The sequence below is a fragment of the Parasteatoda tepidariorum genome, chromosome 6 (genome assembly GCF_982258835.1).
Source record: "Parasteatoda tepidariorum strain Cologne lab strain chromosome 6, Ptep-v5.0, whole genome shotgun sequence".
Taxonomy (NCBI): domain Eukaryota; kingdom Metazoa; phylum Arthropoda; class Arachnida; order Araneae; family Theridiidae; genus Parasteatoda; species Parasteatoda tepidariorum.
In genome coordinates, this window is record NC_141760.1 from 34,497,372 (window position 1) to 34,516,271 (window position 18,900).

Genomic DNA, 18,900 nt, shown 5'->3' on the forward strand with positions numbered 1-18,900 from the left:
AATGTAAATTGTTTGTCAAAAGGAAATTTCGAGAGTAAATTCAATTTGGTATAATAATAACTATTCACTTAAATGACGTTTTATTTGTGATGGCTTTGTTTTAATAATTATAATTAAGAAAGTGAAATGAGTTTTAAGAACTAAAGTGATTTCAAATAAAATGAAATTTGTAAATTTTTTTATTATGTTTGTATCATTTTTAAAATTTTATAAGGAATGTACGTACCCCGTTACTAAGTATTATTTCCAACATACGTTGTATTTTTCCTTACATTTTTAACGGTCATTTTCATTTTGAATGCATACATAAGTTAAATTGGATGCATTTCCTAAATTATGTTTTTTTTTAAAATGAAGTTGTTTTTGACTACAAGTCAGCAATTCATTAAATTATTTAATCTATTGTATTTTTATTCATTATTCATCTACATAATTTCATATTCATAATTTATTAATAATTTTTATTCATAAAATCATTATCTATTGTAAAGAAAAACAAGTATAATGAGTTTCATTTTCTAAAAATGAATTTCGTTTTAATATAAAACTGCTGTATAGAGTGAATAATTTTAACAATGTTCACTTTAACAATCGCTTAAAATTAAAACATAAATGATAAATTCTCATATTTTAACGGCGGATTTTTCTTTAATGTTTAAAGCGCAAGAAAATGCTGTTCTTTACCCTTTGATTTTAAGTTCAAATATTATAAAATTTTAATTAACTCCATTAATTGAATTATGAGGAATTGATTTTAAATATTAATTGAGAGACAGAAGCCTTAATATAATTTCGAAAATTCACAGCTTGCTACAGTTTTAATAAATAACAAAATTCCAATGTCTAAGAATTAATTGAGTTTCAAATAAAATGTAGAAAGACATTGGAAATAAATTAAATACATTAATACTCTAATAAGTAAAGTTAACCAGAATTATTAACACGGAAACTTAAATAAGGTGACTTGAAAATTTTTAATTGTTACAAAAGTGAGACCTCTATCATTTAATACTTTTATGATCTAACTTTTATTTCATTTTGTACTGTTACATAGCAGTACTCTACACCTAAACGTTAGAGTGGTATAAAAAAAGAATCTCCTGCTAGTATAAAAGCAAATTTATTACCAATATAAAACTTCTTACGGTTCCCGTGAAGACCTTTTTAATGCTTGCATGTCCGTAGGACCATCACCTCCTACATACGAAATTCTCACGGTATTTTATAAGTAGTCTGCGCAGACTATTTAAAAAGAGAACCAGTTGTGCGCATGAATCCAAACTCTATTTTTAAAGTAAATGAGAGAAATTTATTATAGATATTTGAGAATTAAATCCGTAGTGGTTGACAAGTCTCAACCACAACAAGACAAACCAATCATATTCATAAATTAAAATTTTTTTTAGACATTTATTTGCTACCATTTTCTTAATTTTACTAGATTTTCTATTAAATGGCTCTTTCGTAAACTAATTTGCCTTCATAGTGGTCTGATCAGACTACCTATAAAAAACCATGTGGAGGCTTTCAGTTGTAGGCGTTGGTAGGACATGAGGTCATTTATTAGCTAATAAAGGACTAATCAAAAGTGACTTATAAAATAAGCAATATGCATTATCCTTTAATAAATAACATAATATGTCCTATTATTAAAAAAGATGAATAAAAAGTAGTCTAAAGTGGCAATCAAAAAGCAAATTAAACATTTACTTTTTCTCTTCTAAATTTTTTTGGAATTTATTATTGAGCAATTAAGTGTGTTATCACGCAACTGTACATCAAAGAAAAGAACAATTTTGCAAATCTGCCAAGATTTAATTAGAAATTTTGTTTGATAAAAAGAAGAACTCACTAACTCCTCTCTCTTGCATTCGAGGAATATCTTCTGAAGAGAATCAACGATTTCGTCGGTTGACTTAGATTTCTGTAAACCATTTTACATTATGAAAAATTCCAAAAATTCATTAATGACTTTTTTGGTATATTCCGGTTCCCATCAGTTTGGGTACCGCTTTCTTCTAAACCTGGAAGAACAATTAATTTTTTTCTGTTGCATGAGATTTTTTAACGGATCTTAGATATTTTCGCGTCACTGATTTCAGGGTTTCTCTCGAGATTTACAAATTTTATGTAATTCAATAATATATATTTCTAACCAGGATTTTTTTTAAAATCACTCGAGAGAATATTGAGCGTCTCCACTTCTTTTTTACATAAGGCGTGGCTGGAAGAAGGCGATTATATATTTTAGTATATAATGCGATACGTTAGGGCTACATGTTTTTGCTCTTTAGTGTTATTTCCAAAAGAGCAGACAAGTGTATGTGTAGGCATATAAACACATATTCGTTCTTTATAAACTTGTACAGAGCGCCGAAAAAAAAACAGACTACTCTACTGAATAACTTTTGATCCTATTGATTGGATTTTCACGTTCTAGAACTCAACCTTAATGGCTCGAGGGGGAGACCTCAAATATGCTAATTAATTAGTACAGACGACACCTTAAATTACGAAATCAGACACAAAAACGTACTTTCTTTGAATAAACATACCTTTTTTCCAATGGATTCGGATTTCATTCTCCCAAAATATAGGGGGTAGCTGCAATCTGGGAAATAGGGTCCTCATAGTTCGGTCAGGAGAACGATCCAAAGTTTAAACCCTTTTATATTAATTTTACTCTTTGCGTATTTCGCCATTTCTTAATAACTTTATGAGTGAATTGAAATTTTTTTCTTTAATACAATTATAAAATTCGTTTATCTGAAGATAATTCCAGGCATTTTTTTTTTAATAATTATTTATTATTGTATTTAATTATAGTTGAAAACATTTTGAATTGTAAGTTATGCAACTTTTTACATCATTTTAAAGAATGCAACTCTGCATGGCAAAATCCAAAATTTGAGCGAAATCGGTCGAATAGTTTTTGAGGAATCGAATTTTAAAAGTCAAGTTTCCTGAAACTATTCGACCGATTTCGCTCAAATTTTGGATTTCGCCATTTAAATTTGCATTCTTTAAAATGATCTAAAAAGTTGCATACTTTACAGTTCAAAAGTTTTTCGACTATTATTAAGTAAAATAATAGAAAATAATAAATATTGCGAAAATTTATTTTTGTATGGAATTATCTTTGGATAAACAAATTTTAAAATTGGATTCAACATTTTGTCAATTCTCTTAAAAAGTTATTAAGATATGGCGAAATACGAAAAAGTAAAATTATCTAACACTAAGGGGTTCAAACTTTGGATCGCTCTCCTGATCTATCCTGATCTCCTTGACCCCTATATTTTGGGGGTCAGAAATCCGAATCCCTCGAAAAAAGGGTATGTTTATTCAGAGAAAGTCCGATTTTTTAGTCCGATTTCGTACTTAAAAGATCGTCTGCACTAATTAAATTGAGGTCACCCCTTCGAACCATAAAGATTGAGTCTTAGAACGTAAAGATTCGATCATTAGATCAAAAGTTATTCAGGGTGGTCCGTTTTTTTTTGTGCTCTGTGCATTCGGACAAAACATAAAGTAAACGTTCCGTTGAATTTCCGTTTTTATTTTCCGTTAAAGTTCAGAGAGCAGTTCAATTTTCATTCACGCATTAGTTTTCCAAGCTGGTAATTCGTTGATTTATTACCCTGCACACAAAATGGAGGAATAGATTTTTTAGAAATTTTTTTTAAGTTTGAATTAAAAAAAGTTATATGAAAAAAAACAAAAATTTTTCCTGTGTTCAATGCAAAAAGTAAGAACTCTCACAGATATTTCCAGGCAAAATCCTCTATTGCCTGGACTACGAGTTGTTTGGTTGTCGAGAGGTTTTCACGTAAACCGTATTAGTCATTCGGCAAAAAGTCAAAAAATGGTTTGAGTCTCTTAAGAATGATATTTTCATAAAATTTTGAAAAGGTGGAGAGGAGACTGATCATTTTGCAATCTTTTAGATTTATATGATTTTTTTTCCTGTTTTGCGAACAGTACAACTTGCATATTTTTCTATTGTTCCATTCATTATTTTTATTAACTTATTTAATGGTAAAAATTTTGAATTGTAACGTACGCGAATTTTTACATCATTTTAAAGAATATACCTTTGTATGGTAAAATACCGAGCCATATTTTGATCAAAATCGGTCGGACAGTTACCGAGAAATCGAATATTAAATATTTGTCTTTTTTAAAAATTCGATTTTTGTTGGCTTGCATCTTGGATGGTTAACCGAAAGCGGATTTGAAAAGCTAAAATTGAAAAGAAAAAAATTATGTCAATTTCAGAAATTTCTTCAGTATCGGTGTAAACAGAAATAGTTAAGTTACGTTGAATTTCGGCGTTATGTACCAAACGAAATTTTTCCAATTTTCTTGATTGTGAACAAATGTGCTCTATTACGAAATTATATCAACTCTTCGAAATTAACTGATACCTGAAATATTTAGTTATGTTAGTTATATTTAGTTAGTTTTAACGGAGATCTAAAATATTTAGTTACGTTAGAATCTTCAAAAAATAATTCTAATATACTGGGTGCCCAAAATGTACTAAGTGTATGGAAACGATCAAATATCACAAAATTGAGTATTGGGTCAATAATTTAAAAATATTGGCGTGAATTATTTTCAAACGATGCATTCAATGGGCACCGAATTCCACCTCTCGATTCCTCGGAGGAGGAAGAGTAACTTCAAAATTTCAAATAGGAATCTTTTAATTGCAGCTATGGGTTTTCCAAAAAAAGCACCCATATTTGATATTCGGGTTATAGCGTAATGGTTCGTAGGCTACATGCTTATTGTGAGATTGTAATTGCAAAATAAAGGAGACAAAAAAAAATATTTTCGAGTGGTTGTTTATTAATTGTGATTCTTGGTTTAATAAATTCAATTTAGTAGGTTTTTATCCACCACTATTTCTAAACAATTCGCAGACTTATATAATTCACTACTTTTATTAGGATATGTCATGCTAAACCTTTTAGAAAACTAGCAAAATCTACACTAAACCTGAAAATGCTCTTATCGTTTTTGCACATTTGAGTTCATAACTTTTTCTAACAATTATATACAATTAATATTCGATTATTATTATTTTTTTTTGTATTTTGTTTGTTTTGAACAATTTATAGCTTTATAAGGTTTTCGGATCAGAAATTACGATGTAATGCGAGTTCACGTATTGCATTCGATTAGTTACACATTTCTGCAAAGACTGTTGCGTAGTTAGCTCAATCAGAACAACTGTGAATTCAAATTTATAGAAAGTACTTAAAATTTTAGATAGGCATTTTTGAGTGAGAAAAAGTGACAAAAATTAAATGTTTTGGCGTGTAGCTTATATTTTATTTTGATAGCTTTACTTCCTTTCTAACTAACTGTTAGTTATTACCCAGAAAAATGTTGAAACAATCAAGACAGCACAAGTTCTCAGAAGAAATAATATTAATTATAGGAATAATTATAAAAATTATAGAAGTAATGATAATTAGGAGAAATATGTTTGCGGAGAATGTACAAGGAAACACCCTGTATATCCAAAAAAATGCGTTGAGCAATGAATTAGAAATTCTTATTCTTTGTGTTTGTAATACATAAAAATTGGCAACATACAATTTTGTTTAATTATGATAAAGTTTTTCTTTAGTTTATTTCCTTCCCAACATCCATATTTCATACATTCAATCAAGAAGCCTACTCACTACTGGTATAAAGCAAAAAGACCAGGACTCTCTCTATCTCTTCCTGGTGACAGGTAGACCAACACTTGCTTATCCTGACTGGCCAGTGGACACCTGAAAAGTCTCACATTTTCTGCTAATCAAAAGATCTTTCCTCTTTGCCCTAAATGCCAACAAAACCAGGCATCACCTGAACACATCTTGAACTGTTTAGGGCTGGACTGGAACAACATTCATTCCTCTCCCATTTCGGTTTCGGATTTTCTAAATGTCAACGGATTTATTGATCTGGTCTGACCCCGTCAGACCAGATGGTAATTAGCAACAACAACAACAGAAACATAAAGTCCGGTCATTTGACTGGCTATGGTAGAAATAGGTATACATTAAGTGTTGGTATGTTCAGTGTTAATTTCAATTTGTTAAAAAATAACTAGGGGTCGAAATCTAAAATATAGCTAGGGGTCGAATTGTTTTAAGGTGTTAGGATTAATTTCAGGTTTATTTGAAGTTAACTTATGAAAAATCAACTTTCCAAGGCTTAAGATCAAGGTGTATAAAATTGTTTTATTCACACTCGAGGTTGCTTTGAGGTTAACAGAGATCTACCTCAGAGCAACCAGCTTAGAGAGGTTATTTTTGTTATTTTTTCATCACTTCCAGCAAATAAATATATTTGAGGTGTGAATAATTTCACCCGATTTCAATTAAAAGTATAGCTGAGCTATACATGAGGTTAGTTTTATGAGGTGTAAATGAGGTTGAGATTGAGGATTATTGATGAGGTTACTTTTGGTGCAAGTCACAGCCTCATTTTATTCATCAGATTTATTTTTTTTACACCTGTCAAACTCAAAACAACCTCAATAAAATTTTATTTTTTTGTAAGGGTTATTTTTTTGTTAAAAAGGTTATTTTTTTGTTTCTTTAATTTTTATAGGAGGCTTCGACCCCTGATACAATACTACAATAATGCTACCATTACTATAAATATTTTCTACGGAATAACAGAAATTCCTTAGTAGGATGAGCTGTTGCTGAAAAAATAAAGTATATTCTTATCAAGGGTACTCAAGGTGGGAAAATTTGTTAGGTCTATCTATCGGTATTTTTTTTTTATAATAACAACACCCCATTTCTAATTCCACTCTACTCATATGTAACAAAATAAATAATACTTTATTGAATATCTTAAGGAAAATTCCAAATTTTCACCAAAAGTTAATTAAATCTCCTCCAACAACTTTTCAAGACACGAATCCTCGTAAACTAATTTGAAAGATCAAAGCTTGAAATTATTTTTCTTTACAAAATCAATTGTGGTTGTAAAAGCAAGCTTCTTGTTTCATGAGAAATAATTAACTTTATAATGCAGATTACGCTTGCTACAATTAGTTAATTACTTAATACTTTTTGAGTCTCAACCAGAGGTTTTTAAAGTTTGTATTAATGAGGATTTTCTATGATTAAAATAGCAAATTATATGTTTGAAAAATTAAATACACGAAGCCACTGCATTTTATTTTACAGTTGAAACAGTTTAATTAGTTTAAAATGATATTTGATCCCTATTACAGAGAGTGTTTCTTCGAAACAATGCAACTTTGAGTGATTTTTACCGCATTTTTACCGTGAGAGTTATAATCTTTAATTTTGCGACGCATCTCTTACGTCAACAATTGTGGTCTATTAACTACTTTTTTGGTTAATAAAAAGACATGGAAAATGTTTCCTAATTGAAAATCATTGGATGTGAAAATTTTTGGGTCCATTAGGAATAAGGTGGTATCGAAAAAGGAAAGAAGCAAATAACTTCCAACGTTCTTTTTGGTCGATGCGAACAAAAACAAATTGATTTAGTAACCTGAGATTTCGAAGGTATGTAGAAAAATGTTAAGTATACGATGGAATAAAAAAAATAAAAAAATTAGCTTTTGTTAATTAGTTTGAGAATTATTAACTGTTAAACTCGTATTAAAATATTCTTTGTGAACCACGTAACAGTTCGCGTATCTGAAATTACAGAAGTGCTGAAAGGGCTATTCTCATTTATTAATTTATAAAAGTTTTTCATTTCATTCTCATTTCAATTTGTTCGAAAGTTATTAACACTTTATGCGTTTTTTCGCCATTTCATTCACTTTTTTTTGCGTTAAATAATTCCTATTTATCCATTTTTTTCTATCTTAACTCTAGGATTACGGGACGCGTCATTTTGACGCATTTCGAATTTTATAAGGAAAATTACAAAGCCCGTTTGCATTTTTATTTTATCTCTTGTAATGACTTTTGTCCAATATATATTTTTATAAATATATATTGAAGTCTATTTTTTTTTCAAAAGCGTTGAAATATTGAAATTCTCTTTGTGGTACACCTATCTCTACGGATACGCGTCAATTTGACGCGATCGTAATTCAGACAACATTTTGAGTAAACATGCAAACATCACATCAATAATAAATAGAAATGTACCGACAATACTTCGAACCGTTATCCGATATCGTTATCTCAAATGAAACAAGTGATAAACAACTGTTGCCGATAAGCAATAATAGAAAGAACAAACGCAGAATGTCAATTGATGTCAGAGTGTCAGATTTTGAAGGTTTCAGTTGCTTAGTTCGAGTATTGAAAAATAAAATACTAGAATATTTCATAAATATATATCTCATAGTTTTATTTTTTTTTCTTATAGTATATAATTACATTGCTTTCTAAGTGCAGAGAGGCCAACTGCTCTGGACACGCCAAAATAATTAAAAAACGGTAAATAACTACTAAGAAAAGTTTGCAATTTTAAGTGGTAAATTATGTAAGCCTACGAATTATTTAGAAATAGTGGTGGATAAAAATCTACTAAATTGAATTTATTAAACCAAGAATCACATTTGATAAACTACCACTTTAAAATATATATTTGCTGTCCGGACCAAGTTGGCATCTCTGATTAAATTGAAAGCCAAATCAAATTCTCTGCCACTCACAGAGATGCCAACTTGCTCCGCTTCGCAAATTAGTATTTTCTAGCGGTTACGAAATTTAAGTTATTTTTAGCTTAGTTTTTTAAATTTTAACTATTTTTTCCACCACTAAATATCAAAAACTATAAGAATCATATAACATGCAAACTTAAAGCATTAATTATTAGGTTACTGTTCTTTAAAGTAGGCGTAACTATGCTTATTTTACAAATTGTATTTTTTAATTCTCTACCACTATATTAAAACCTTTCCAGAGAGCGGAGCAGTTGGCATCCCTGGTAGAAGAGTACAATGAAAGAAGAGAGTCACAAATGCTAACTTCTCAGTATGCAAATTTTGAGTTTGACGTCGAATACGAAGCCTGAGTGGCAGAGAATTTGATTTGGCTTTCAATTTAATGTAAGACAAAGCGGAAAAGAATGATCGACATTCAGTAATCGCGTTGTTTCGATGTGTATGATGTCTCAACGAAGTCATTTAACACAGTGTTCCCCAACCTTTTTATCACCGCGGTCCTGTCAACGTTTGATAATTTTGCCACGGCCCACTGAGGGGGAGGGGGCATTGATTGTTTATATTTTAGATTATTTTGATTTTGTAATTTTAATTTCATTGTATTTAAACATACCTTTAAAATAAAATACAGTTACACCAAAAAATAAAGTGATTTAACATTTTAACTTACTTGAACGTTGCATCAATGAGAACCCTGAGCTTGTTTCTTTGCAATAAGACGGCTCCATCTGGGGGTAATCGGAGACAATGACACCCGAAGTGTGTTGCTTATCTCCAGTTTATTCCGTTGCTTTGTTTTGGTTGCTGTTACTGCAGAAAATCCCGCTTCACACAGATAGGTTGTCGGAAATGGCAATAGGGATTTAAGTGCTGTGGTGGCAATCTCGGGGTATTCTGCCAAGACTTTGATCCAGAACACCGGCAGAGTTGTTGTTTCGAACGTAGTCTTAAGGCCGCCGTCATTTGCAATCTCTAACAGTTGATCTTCTTCTTGCATTGACAAGCTAGATTCACCTGATTTTTTGGCAAATGGGTCGCGGATCCATTCCTTACCAGTTCGTGGGTCTTTTGTGGTTGGGAAGTAGCGCTCGAACTCTTTTAAAAGCAAAGACAGGTGATCGTGAACCAACTGGGAGAATGAATCTTCAGGCTCTGTCTCGCCTAAAATACTCGCTAATGTCTGAAACATGTCGAAAATGCCTCTGTTCACGCGTCGTCCCCATAACTCCAGTTTGGCTTTAAAGGCAGCTACTTTGTCAGCCAACTTGAAAACAGTTGTCATTTTCCCCTGAAGGCACAGATTGAGTTCATTCAGCAGGTTGAATATGTCACACAGGTAAGCCAGTTTGGTGACCCATACCTTGTCACTGAAATGTGCTGCCAGCGGTGACTTCTTTTCTAAGAGAAATCTTTGCAATGGCTCTCGCAATTCAAATACTCTCAGTAACGATTTTCCTCTGGATAACCATCTTATTTCTGTGTATAACAGAAGGCATCTGTACTCTGCGTCCATCTCCTCACAAAGCTGCTCAAACAGGCGCGAGTTAAGGGCGTGTGCTTTGATGTAGTTAATAACTTTAACGACATCAATCAATACGCTGTTAAATTCTGGTGACATTTTTCGGCTTGCTAGCACTTCCCTGTGAATGAGACAATGTGTAGCTTCACTTTCAGGTGCAACTTCCTTAATCCGAGCAGTTAAACCAGATAGACGTCCGGTCATAGCAGCAGCTCCGTCTGTGCATATGCCTACACAAAAGGACCATTTTAGTTGTCTTGATATATAACCATCCAGCGACTTGAACAGTTCTGCTCCTGTGGTATTGGTTGGCAAAGATAGTGCACATAACAAATCCTCATGCACATCTTCCTGATATAGATATCGCACATAAACAAGTAGTACTGCCTTGCTGTCAATACCTGTAGATTCGTCAACCTGGAGTGCGTACCACGGTGATGCATTAATCCTCTCCAACAATTGCTTTTCAATGTCTTCGGCTATTTCCTCAATGCGTCTAGTCACAGTGCTAGCCAACAAAGGCACATGTGCTATCTTTTCCACAGCAGCTTCTCCTAGTATTTCACGGCAAATGTCTTTAGTGGCGGGCAAGATTAATTCTTCACCAATATTGAATGGCTTTTTAGCTTTAGCAATGCGGTTAGCCACCAAATATGATGCTCTTAGTGCACTCTCTTTTATTGATGTGGTGGCCATCATAAATTTTTTCTGTCCTTCGTGTTCCCGTTTTTTTCTTTCAAAATACTCCAGGGACTTGTCTTTTAATCCAGGGTGCTTGGCGTTCAAGTGGCGAAGCAGTTTTGAAGGTTTCATTGCGTCATTAGAGAGTTGATCGCCGCAAACTTTGCAGAGCGGTTTTGGTTTGTGTGAATCGCCTGTCCCGACAAAACCATACTTCAAGTAGGACTCATGGTATTGTCTGTTAAAAGTTGCATGTTTCTTTGATGTTGAAGGCTTTTCGGTCTCTTCACTGAGCCTTTTCTTTTTTCCAAGGAAACTTTCTAAGGACGTCTGTTTTGTATTCATGTTTGCTAACTTGTGAGTTAAATTTGTGCAGACACAATACACACGTACACCAAGCACTGTTAAACCTGAGAAAGTACCCGTGAACAGAGAGAGGAGTGATAGACACATTCTTTTTACAAAAAACAAACAAATCCGCATAAAGCACACAAAACAGTAGAGAGGAATCATGGTCACGTGGTCTTTGGGCGACTAAATGGCAGACGAGCCAGCTTCTCTTTTATAGCCTTACTATACACTCTCGCTGTGTGAGGCGTCAGAATCGAGAGAGAAGACGAAGATCTTTATTAGTTCCAATGCAAATGTCGCGTCGCGCTTTCGTTTTTTATTTATGATATTTACAGTTACGATGATTGTTTTTTTTATTAAAACTAATTGAATGAGAAAATAGTTGCAGAAGATTTCTTTTTTTTTACTTTTTAAAACATTAGAAAAATTATGTTACTACCTTCGGGGGAGATATTTTTAATTTGGGGTATAAACCTAGGAATTTAAATTCAGTTTCAATGAAATGGGCGGACCGGTACCATTTGATCCACGGACCGGTACCGGTCCGCGGACCGGGGGTTGGGGACCACTGATTTAACAGAATCAGAAGCTTGGAGAGCTGTTGGCGGGTTAGAGGGAGGCCAAACACAAGCCGAAGTAGCCAACAACACCTTCGTTCGGCTTCTGGCTCCACAGTTTCGACGCAAACTGTCCGAAACGGTCTGTATGCTCACCGACCAATGATGTGTGTCTCATTAACAGCAAGGCAAAGTCGAGCTCGAAAGGGAGTGAGCAACAGAGCATGCGAACTAGAGGAGAAATGAATGGCGCAATATTCTTTTCGCAATATCGTTTTTCTGTTCCTCCTGATAATAGGTGTTTTTTATTTGGAGGGAACGTGGCACACGAAACAATCCTGCGTTCGTGCACGAAAATGTAAGATTTGGTGGAGGGTGAGTAATGGTCTATGCTGGCATCTCCATTGATGGGCGCAAAGATCTCCATATCATTCGAAAAGGAGTTATGCAGGTCGCCGATGTAGGGATGAGATCCTGAGACCTATATAATTTTTTTTCAGGCTTAAATTCCAGCAATTCTGAAATCATTCTATAAGATAGAAATACACAAACGAGTGATTTTTTTAAAATAATTATATACATATAATGGTATAGCAATGCAAATAATGGCATTATTGAGAAAGGAAAAAAGCTTCTATTTATTTCCTTTAATTTTGGTCGATAAAAATTTTCATTAATTAAAAAAAAAGTGTAGATAAGATCTATTTGTTATAGAATTATGCTTATAGATGTCTCAATAGTTTTGCTTTTAGAAAATTCTTCCCAACTTAATTGTTCTTTTACTCTACCACTTTGAAAATCTTTTTCAACGACCGTACAAGTTGCCAGGTATGTGTATAATATACAATGAAATACGTTTATAATTATTTCTGTTACATTCTAACTTCAATTTCTTATTAAGATATTTTTTTACTATTTCAAGATTAACTATGAAATACAGAAATTGAATTCAGATTGAAAATAAACTGTAAAATTTCCTATGCTCTGAGGAAACAATTGCAGTAAATACGACTGAAAATGAGCAGTGTTTCTTACAAATTTCATTTGAGATTGTCAAGATGTATTTTTTAAAATGTATTTTTTAAAATGTATTTTAATGCGATCTTGTTTACAAAAGTACCGGTGCATTTTCAAATCCAATTTAACTTAACCTTTTCCCAAAGAAAATGTATATTTCTTTCAAGTAAGAAGGAATTTTCAGAAAAGATGTGTATTCACTGTAAATAATAACATTAAAACAGACTCAAATCTTCAAAAATTTAAAATTTTATTTAAAATAAGAAGTTTTGTTTTACTTGGAATAATGAATTTCCAAACTGCATCAGAAAGCATGTAATATAAAGTTTTATTCTTTTTTACTTTTTGTAAAGGAACATTGAGTAATATTTCTCAAAAATATGATGTTAGCAGTACTTCTCACTGTACTGTACGGTTTAGTAAATAATAAAAAAATACACCGAAAATCAAAAATAGTTTTTAATTGGTGCGATTTTAATTTATAAATTTAATAAATAATGCCTAAAATCATAGTTTACAATAGAATTAGAACTTACATGTAAGTGGCTTTTAATTCTAGTTAAAATTAGAAGATTCTGTTTTATTTTGAATTATGAACTTCAAAAAATACCTTAAAAAGCAAATGATTTAATGTTTATTTCTTTATTATTTTCAGTCAAAATCCTTAACGAAACAATTTAACAAAAATTTTCACGAATTTAATGTTATTGTAATTCTTAAATTATTAAATATCGTCGAAAGTAGTTAAAAAATACACTCAATATCCAAAAGATAATTAATAAAATCTTAATTTATAAGTTCATTAAATAATAAAGATTTGAAGGTTTTATAACATGTGAATTATATATCTACCAATCCTTTCAAATTTTATTTTTTATATATTCTCGGAGATTTTATTTTTATATCTAAAGAGATAGAGAAACTTTGGCTTTTCTATTTTTTACAGCTTCGGAAAAAATCATTTTTGGAAAGAGCAAAAGTTGGCAATTAGGATATTACAATAGCATTAACACTTATATGTTTATTAGCTTTAACAGAGTCACCAACTTGCTCTCCTTTTCGGAATTTTTTTGTAGTGGTATAATCGTATAACAAAATTTATGTTTTTATGTGATTCTTGGTTTAGGAAGTTTGATTAAAAGTTATTTTGTTCACTCCGCCATTGTACATAAATAATTCTAACGTTCATGCATAACATTACTTTATCATGCCAGTAGTAGTGAACTTTATTCTGAACTTGCCATAGTCCTTAGGTTTCCATAATGTGTATATCAATTATAATTAGCATGATTATTATAATTATCATAATTATTATAATTATCATAGTTATTATAATTATTATAATTATCATAATTATTATAATTATCATAGTTATTATAATTATTATAATTATCATAATTATTATAATTATCATAATTATTATAATTATAATGATTTATTTTGTGATGAAAGAAATAACGGAAGAAATAAAAAAAAAATCTTTCAAAATAGATAAACTTATCGACTCAAAATTATCTAAAATTAACAAATTTCTTTACCGTATCAGCAAAATTACTTGGGAACTTATTGGGCCAATATTCACCAATCTTAGCTCAATGAGGGTTCAAAGGGTCATTGTTTTGCTAATATTAAATTGATATACAAATGTCCGATTTTCCCGATATTTTATAGCCACCATTCAGCTATCGTTTACTCTATATAAAATTATTCAATTCATCCGATATTTTATTGACCTTATTTAGCCAATATCGGCTCTATACAGATTTGTTAAGTTCACCCTATATTTTATAGCCGTTATTCAGCCTATGTCGGTTCGCTATAGAAGGGTTCGACTCAACAGATGCTTTATAGTCGTTATTCAGTCACAAAAACCCTACATGAAATTGTCGGATTGACATGATATTTTATAACCGATATTCAACCAATGTCGGCTCAATATAGAATCGTTTGATTCAATCAATATTTTATAGTCGTTATTCAACCAATATATAGATTATATATAGAATTTTATAGTTTTATAACCGTCGTTGAATAGCCGACCCAATTTTGGGTTTATTATTACCAATGGTCAACTCCGTATCCTTGTAATTTTGAACCAAATCCAGAATACGAGGTTATTCCTGGATCAAGTATTGGGAGAATTTGCCTTCGTGGAGGATGTTTTGAAGGAACTAATCAGCATTACCGTTACAGGGAGAGGAAAATTATGAAAACCTCCAACGGTTAGCCTGACGGCAAAGGGACTGTAACCCGTCTACCACTGAGGATAATTTACGTGAGGTATGTGGTCGGCATATATATTTTATAGCTGATATTCGACCAATATTGGCTCAATATGGAATTGTACAATTCACCCGATATTTTAAAGCCGTTATACAGCCTATGTGGGCGCTATATATAGAATTGTTCGTTTCATCCTAACTCAGCCGTTATTCAGCCAATATAGACCCTATTTAAAACTGACAAAGGGATCCGATATTTTAAAACCGTTATTCAACCAATATATACCATGTATAGAATTGTTCGATTCACCTGATATGTTAAAGCTATAATTTAGCCACTATGAACCCTGTTTAAAATTGCCCAATTAACCGGATATTTTAAAGCCGTTATACAGCCAATGTGGGCCTTGTATAAAATTGTTCTATTCAGCCGATATTTTATAAGTGTTATTTAGCTAATATAGACCCTAATTAGAATTGTCCGATACAACAGTCATTTTATAGCCGATATTTAACTAAAGCTAGTTCAATATAGAATTATTTGATTCTATCAATATTTCATAGCTGTTATTTAGCCAATATAGGTCACATGTGGAATTGTACGATTCACCCAATATTTTAAAGCCGTTAAATAGCTAATGTGGATCCTATATAGAAGTGTTCAATTCATCCGATAGACTAGTTACTTTATAGCAGTTATTTAACTAATGTCGACTCAATATTGAATTATACAATTCACCTGATATTTTATATCTGCTATACAGCCAAAGTAGATCCACCTACATGAGCTCACCGCTTTGTGGCTCCACACTAGTTCCTGCTGCCTTCGGTAGCTTTGTTCTGAATTCTTTGCATTATTTCAATTACAAACCAGAGAGTTCAAAATCATATTTGGAATCGTCTTCGACAACCAGTTAACCACCAGTTCGTAAACTCACCCCTACGGGATTTCCTTCTACATTAAATCACGTTTTCGTTGTTTGATGGAACAAGGATCGGATTTATGCTGTGCCAAACTCATTAAGGATATAATTTTTTGCCCCCTCTCCCTGAAGTAGAGTATAGTTTGTCTGAGGTAAGAACTCCTCCCGCCACAAAGTCTGAGACCGTCTGCTGCTATGGAAGCAAGAATGGCGCATTTTAGGCAGGGGAGTTTCACTCTAGGACTAACACAATAGAACGAAGCGAAGAAAGAGATTCTCTTTCTCTTGCCGACCCGAAACCACTCCAAAACAGTGACACCGCACTCCTACTTGAAATAGTCATACATCGTTACCATAGTCACCGCCACAGGTCCAGACGTACGTCTGGGGGAGTTCTTATTTTAGACAAACTATAATCGGATCCGAGTTTGGGTTTCGTCTTCACTGGAGGAGGTTTCAACCCGGACCTAGTCTGAATACCGATTCTTTGTACAGGGTGAAAAAGGTATACAATCTGTATATTAGTACTGAGCAACACTTTAAAATTATGCACAAAGATACACAAAAATGCAAAGAATAGGGCTAAAGTAATATTTTTTTAAATTTATTATATTTTGTCATTCTCGGTGTTCGATAAAAGTTCGACGATTTTTTACTCTTCTCCTAAACGAGTTAGTACTATTTCTCTATTCATCTTGCTATTTGGTTCATAATGTAATTTTTATTTCAGTTATTACCTATTACGAAAATTAATTAACATTAGGCATCAATAATAGTATGGCCTTTTTCCTAAATGATTTCATTTTTCCATAAAATTTGCTTTTCAGTACTTTTATTTCTTTACCATTCATTTCATATATTTTATTTTATAAACGGCATTGAACAGCCGACCCAATTGTGAGATTGCTACCTTCAATGTACAACTCCGTAAATTTGTAATTTTGAACCCAACGCAGAAGACAAGGAAACAACTGGATCAAGCATTGAGACAAACTAGCCTTCGTTTAGGACAAGTTGATGGAACTAAACCTCTTTTGCGTTACATGGAGAGAAAAACCACGAAACCCTCCCACGGCGACAAGCCCAAACGACAAGCCAAAGTTGAGATTCGAACCTGGTCACCTCATTGGGCAACCAACGCTCTATCCCCTGAACCACGGCTATTTAATTTCATAGAAATGCGTTTCTAAAGTATAATGATTAAAAAAATAAACACTTGCTTACTTAAGGAATTCTAAGCTTGCGACATAGCCCGCTTATGCTATTGAAGTTGATCGTTGAGATTTGACAAAACGAATAAAAAATAATTAAATATTTAAGAACGTGCAATGAACTCATTTTTGATTAATGAAAGCTATAAGCAAGCATGCATCACTGATGATATCTTAAATATATTTCAAGAAAACCATAATTGGGTATACTATAGCCTACGTCACAGATCGTGTTATTCCTACTAAATTTAACTAGTAAACAGCATTTTCTGCGAACCTGATTTCTAGCAACAAGTAAAAGCATCAAACGAAGTGTCTTGTTTATAAGTCGCTACTCGCCAGGTTGAAATTGTATTAGTCTAGTTCCTTTGGAAATAATTTATATTGTTGTTTTATCGAAGTTTATGAATTTAGTAAACATATTTAAAACTCAGTTTATTAATTAAACTAAAAGGTAAATGTTATTCCTAGTAAGTGGAAGCAGTTGTGCTTTTTTCATATTATACTCAATTGTCTGCAGTTACATTTACATCACTGACGCTAACCAGCAAAAAAAAAAGCCATTTTTAAAATGTCTCTCTCGAACGATCTAATTGAAATTTTTGAACGATCTTTAGGACGGGGCCTTAAATTGCCCTTTCACTTATTGTTCAAATTTTAGGATACTTACATAAACGGTGGAGACACACACACACACTCTTTATGTTATTATTAACCCTTTCGGTGGAGTTATAAATATTTGATTTATTTAATTCACCATTTCTTTAGTTCAAAATAAAATTATTTAGTTATACTTTGAACAAACATTGATTATATACATAATTAAACTAACAATAATTAAAGTAAAAGCAAAGTAAGTCTGTAAAATTAGCATACATTTAAGCTACCGTTTTTTTATTTATTTACATCCTGATTCTGATTTTGTACGAATACTTTTATGAATCACCCGTCCCCAAGGGGTTAAAGATCAAATGTGTTAAGTGTAGCAAGTAAGGTACAGAGCCCCCTTATCATAACTATTTTTAACTGAATGTGTAAACCTAGATTTATTAACAGAATATATATACTGTTTTTTTGTCATATTAAACTATCAATTAGCGAAAGAAAAAAACAGGTTAGATTAACAAGGGACTAATAACTATTCCTACAAGACATATAACTATTCTTAAAATGACTAACTACACATACTATAAAATGCCTGAGAATGCAGTTTGAGTTAAACCTTACTACCAACAAAATACTACTTTAGTTAATGAGAAAGTGGGCAATTTATTTTTCGCAAGCTAAACACCTTGAAAGGTATTACAGAAAGGCGATTAACTTGCGAATGAATCAGCGGAATATCTAATTCTTGATAAGATGCTTGTTATTGAAATCACGAATAAAAATATACATTGATTCGGTGGTGATAAAAAAAAAACAATGAAATCAGTAAAAATAAATAAATACATATTTAATTCTTTTTTTGCTTTCTCTTTGTATGTAATTTACATTAAGAGTTTTAGTCTTTTATAATAATAGCTATCTACAACAAAAATAATAATCTTAACACTTTGTCGGCAATCCACGGGATTTCTAAATTTTTCTTCGATGAAATGTTTAAAATATACATCATAGGGAGTTCCTATTATAGCTCGTTCACCAGGAGTTGGTACTTGGCTCCGAATTTATCACGTGGTATGCGAAGATACTATTTCGCTATTTTTGGGAGAAGGCTGCGAGCAATCCTGAACATGGTTGCTATT

The 18,900-nt window shown here is 32.0% G+C and overlaps 1 pseudogene; it reads right to left on the reverse strand.

The window, feature by feature from the left end:
* Positions 1-9,356: 9,356 nt before the first annotated feature.
* LOC147807768 (SCAN domain-containing protein 3 pseudogene) lies at positions 9,357-11,219 on the reverse strand (annotated as a pseudogene).
* Positions 11,220-18,900: the final 7,681 nt, after the last annotated feature.